The following is a 5,090-nucleotide window of genomic DNA, read 5'->3' as shown; positions in this document are numbered from 1 at the left end:
GCGGCTTCCCTGGCATTATCATAGGTCTTCACTCCTGTGTTCCAGTGGATCTGTATTTTTGTGTATTTGTTTGCCCCCTGCGCGTATCTCTTTCTGCCAAGCCTTCTTTAAACCATCTCTTTTATTCTCATGTATTCGGCTGTGGAGCTCCCCTCCGTGCCCTCGGGTAAGCAAAACACTCGGATGTTGTTTCTCCTCGAGATCAGTCCATTTTCATTGCATCAATCGCTTGTTCTCCGTAAGTTTACGGTCGAGTTCTTGTCGCAGAAAAGTGATGTCCTCCCTCAGCTCCTTCTTTATTTCGTGTTTGAATGTAGTTGTTGTCGTAGTTCGAGTTTAAGGTCTTTCATTTCTTTGCTAATGTCGGCAAAGCCTGCCCGCAGTGCATCGGCCGCGTCGCTGCTCGTGTCGCTAGCCTCGTGCTCGGGGGTTTCCATTGTAGGTTGATTTTCCACTTTGCCTGGTCCTTTACGATTTTTACTGTTCCTCCGTGTCCCCACTCATTCCTTACTTTAAACGTTGAGTTATTTGCATTTAGGGGATAATTTGCCCGACCTGGGAGAGCCTCTCAATCACACAACCAGTCTCTCCGCCATCTTGTGGAAGTGATAGTGGAGATCTGATAAGAGTTTGAGAGTTGTCAGGGTTCAGAAGTAAAGCCTTTTTACTGAGTTTGTAATGCAGGATGTTCACTTGCCGAATGTCTATTTCTATTTTACTGAATATAATCCCTGTGTGCTCACCTTCCTCTGATCAGGCTGGTTATGAAACAAGAGGAGGAGCTTCAGACAGGTGAGGGCGTTAAAGTGAACGTATGAAGTCAGACTGCCAGACGCCATCTTACACCTGGGCAGAGAGGAGGAGGACAACGGGTGAGTGTTAACACCAGGCTCTGCTTTTAACCACATTCATTATTTACTCTTGTACTCTATGTAGGAAACAAAATCATCGATATAAGTGTGTCTCCAGTGTTACTGGTTTATCTCTCAGATGGAGAAGATGAGTGGTTTAAAAGATGAGGAAGAGGACAGATGTCTGTCTCTGAAGAGTGAGCGGTCTAAAGAACACTTCCAGACTTCGTTAACGATCCTGGACCCTCGGACACAGAGTAAGAGTCCGTTTCTACTATAAACTTTACTTTATAAGGCGGCTGTGGCTCAGTGGATAGAGGGCTGGACTTTGAATCAGGGGGTAGCAAGTTTGAGTCCCCCTGCAGTCAGCATGTCGTGGTGTCCCTGGGAAAGGATTGCCCACAGTACTGTGGAGTCGCTTTGGATAAAAGCCTCTAACAAATGGCATGTAATGTAATAACTTTATATACACAGTCTATCTTAGAGTACAGTGGAGTAGCTTAATTGAACTCTTGCTCTTTGGCATCATCAGCAATAGTAAATCATTTACTGGGGAAATCGTCCTCTAACCCCACGTGATGGACTTTGTGTTGGGTTAAGGCAATAAAATACAAACATGTAAAACGTTCACAAATGAATTGTAACGACAGAATCCCACAAACACGAACTAAAAAAACAAAGCTCAGAACAAGTCTAAATATATTTCATTGGTTAAACAGATACGCTGCTCTTTGAATGAACTCATGATGTGTGTAAACATTTGTTGTTTCCACAGACGGAGAGCAGAGTCTCCATTCTCCAGCTGTCTGTCTCTGAAGAGTGACCAGTCTAAAGGCTCTCCTCTGTACTTCAGTGATGACCCCCTTTAATAAGTACATGAGTGCAGTTCAGGAATAATCACAGTTGTTTACAGCAAAGAAACACATTTGAAGTCAGTAAAGAACACATTTGAAAGAATGAATTTATTATTTCCATCCATCTTCTCCCGCTTATCCGTGGTCGGGTCGCGGAGGTAGCAGTTCCAGCAGAGAGCCCCAATGTACCTTTCCCCGGCCACATCAACCAGCTCTGACGAAGATATATAATCCCTCCACCTGGTCCTGGGTAGAGATATAATCCCTCCACCTGGTCCTAGGTAGAGATATAATCCCTCCACCTGGTCCTGGGTAGAGATATAATCCCTCCACCTGGTCCTAGGTAGAGATATAATCCCTCCACCTGGTGCTGGGAAGAGATATAATCCCTCCACCTGGTCCTGGGTAGAGATATAATCCCTCCACCTGGTCCTGGTAGAGATATAATCCTCCTGGTCCTGGGTAGAGATATAATCCCTCCACCTGGTCCTAGGTAGAGATATATCCCTCCACCTGGCCCCACCTGGTCTGTAGAGATATATCCCTCCACCTGGTCCTGGGTAGAGATATAATCCCTCCACCTGGTCCTAGGTAGAGATATAATCCCTCCACCTGGTCCTGGGTAGAGATATAATCCCTCCACCTGGTCCTAGGTAGAGATATAATCCCTCCACCTGGTCCTATGTCTACCCCTTGGTCTCCTGCCAGCTGGACGTGCCTGGAACACCTCCCTCGGGAGGCGCCCAGGTGGCATCCTTACCAGGTGGCATCCTTACTAGGTTGCATCCTTACTAGGTTGCATCCTTACTAGGTTGCATCCTTACTAGGCGGCATCCTTACCAGGTGGCATCCTTACTAGGTGCCCGAACCACCTCATCTGTCTCCTTTCGACGCGAAGGAGGAGCGGTTCAACTCCCTAATCCCTGAGGGAGACTAAGTGGTATTTATACATGTCTGTGTGCAGAGTAAAATATCATGTAATTGTTTTATTTATAGAAGGCAGCGTCAAAAAAAGGTTTGAAGTTGTTTCGTTCATCTTTCTTCGTCTTTTTTTAGACATTAATAACATTTAAACTTAAGAACATTTATTAAATTACATTTAAGAGTCATGAAAAAGACAAGAGAATAGAAAAGCTCAATAAAACGAGACAAGTTTAAAATAAAGGTGTTTTCTCGTCTCTTTGCCAACTTTCATCTCCTTCCTGAAACAGGTCGTGATGATGAGGAGGAGGATGAAGATGAAGATAATGATGAGGAGGATGAAGATGATGATGAGGATGAGAGGATGAGGATGACAGTCATTATCATTCTCTTCACTCCACAATCCTCTGCTCCAACGTTTTTAGATTTTTCTGCATTCGGTATCTTTGTATCTTTGTATCATGGTATGAATATAAATGTCTGTGTGCAGGTTGTTCCTGCTCTTAGTGATACTATGATTATACAAACCGATGATGATGATGATGATGAAGATGAAGATGAGACAGTCATTATCATTCTCTTCACTCCCACAATCCTCTGCTCCAACTCCAATTACCGTGTGATTGTATGCTTGGCACTGAAACCATAATTAACAAGCGGCGTTTCTGCCAACTGCAACACGACGAAGAGGAGCGACTCGCCGTGTTGTCGCTTCAGAGGCGATGAGGATGAGGATGAGGATGAAGATGATGAAGATGATGGTGGTTCCCGGAGGACGAACACGACGGGCGTAATGGCGGCGCCTCGTTTTTCTGACGCTTTGTGGTGCGGACAAGAGGAATTACGGGAGCCAAGAGAGGCCCGCGGGAACATGGAGTGTGTGTGTGTTTTATAAAACTATCAGAAACAGAAATACAAATGCGCTCTCGTTGAAGGCTGTTAGAGAGCAGGAACACACACACACACACACACACACACACACACCCACACACACCACACACACACACCCCAGTCTCTCCTGAAATTGAGTATCTTTCCTTGTTTTATTCCTGTATGTTTCTTTTTCCGACTGTTATGTCTGTGGCACTATTTGATGTCTTCAGCATCTTGAGCCTCAGATTGAGTTGTGCATATGACAAATAAAATAAAATATATACATAAAAGACCTTCCTATTAGATGCAGCGTATGTTCAGGCGAATCAAATGAAAATACTCGGTAAAGCACCTCAAACATGTACTTAGGTTCAGACAATCTGCTCAGTGCCCTTACACCCTGCTCATGTGGAGCCCTGCTCACCTGGAGCCCTGCTCACATGGAGCCCTGCTCACTGGAGCCCTGCTCACTGGAGCCCTGCTCACTGGAGCCCTGCTCCTGGAGCCCTGCTCTCACATGGGCCCTGCTCACATGGAGCCCTGCTCATATGGGGCCCTGCTCATGTGGAGCCCTGCTCACGTGGAGCCCTGCTCACATGGAGCCCTGCTCACCTGGAGCCCTGCTCACATGGAGCCCTGCTCACTGGAGCCCTGCTCACATGGAGCCCTGCTCTCTGGAGCCCTGCTCACCTGGAGCCCTGCTCTCTGGAGCCCTGCTCACTGGAGCCCTGCTCACTGGAGCCCTCGAGCCCTGCTCCTGGAGCCCTGCTCACATGGAGCCCTGCTCACATGGAGCCCTGCTCTCTGGAGCCCTGCTCACTGGAGCCCTGCTCTCTGGAGCCCTGCTCACTGGAGCCCTGCTCACGTGGGGCACTGCTCACGTGGAGCCCTGCTCTCTGGAGCCCTGCTCTCTGGAGCCCTGCTCACATGGAGCCCTGCTCTCTGGAGCCCTGCTCACATGGAGCCCTGCTCACATGGAGCCCTGCTCTCTGGAGCCCTGCTCATATGGAGCCCTGCTCACATTGGGCCCTGCTCATATGGAGCCCTGCTCACGTGGAGCCCTGCTCATGTGGAGCCCTGCTCACATGGAGCCCTGCTCATATGGAGCCCTGCTCACATTGGGCCCTGCTCACGTGGGGCCCTGCTCACGTGGAGCCCTGCTCACGTGGAGCCCTGCTCTCTGGAGCCCTGCTCACGTGGAGCCCTGCTCACGTGGAGCCCTGCTCACGTGGAGCCCTGCTCACGTGGAGCCCTGCTCTCTGGAGCCCTGCTCACGTGGAGCCCTGCTCACGTGGAGCCCTGCTCACATGGGGCCCTGCTCACTGGAGCCCTGCTCACATGGAGCCCTGCTCACATGGAGCCCTGCTCACATGGAGCCTTGCTCACATGGAGCCCTGCTCACATGGAGCCCTGCTCTCTGGAGCCCTGCTCTCTGGAGCCCTGCTCATATCAAGCCCTGCTCACATTGGGCCCTGCTCACATGGAGCCCTGCTCATATGGAGCCCTGCTCACATGGAGCCCTGCTCACATTGGGCCCTGCTGATATGGAGCCCTGCTCCCATGGAGCCCTGCTCTCTGGAGCCCTGCTCAC

The 5,090-nt window shown here is 49.4% G+C and overlaps 1 long non-coding RNA gene across 1 annotated transcript; it reads left to right on the top strand.

The window, feature by feature from the left end:
* Positions 1–759: 759 nt before the first annotated feature.
* On the top strand, positions 760–1,707 carry LOC104943808 (uncharacterized). The gene is made up of 3 exons (XR_798159.1): positions 760–872; positions 970–1,108; positions 1,627–1,707. It is a non-coding gene; the product is annotated as an uncharacterized lncRNA (long non-coding RNA).
* The last annotated feature ends 3,383 nt before the right edge of the window (positions 1,708–5,090 follow it).

The sequence above is a fragment of the Notothenia coriiceps genome, unplaced genomic scaffold (genome assembly GCF_000735185.1).
Source record: "Notothenia coriiceps isolate Sejong01 unplaced genomic scaffold, NC01 NC01_scaffold00006874, whole genome shotgun sequence".
Lineage (NCBI taxonomy): Eukaryota > Metazoa > Chordata > Actinopteri > Perciformes > Nototheniidae > Notothenia > Notothenia coriiceps.
The sequence above is the reverse complement of the archived record's forward strand: the minus strand, read 5'-3'. Positions and strand labels throughout refer to the sequence as shown.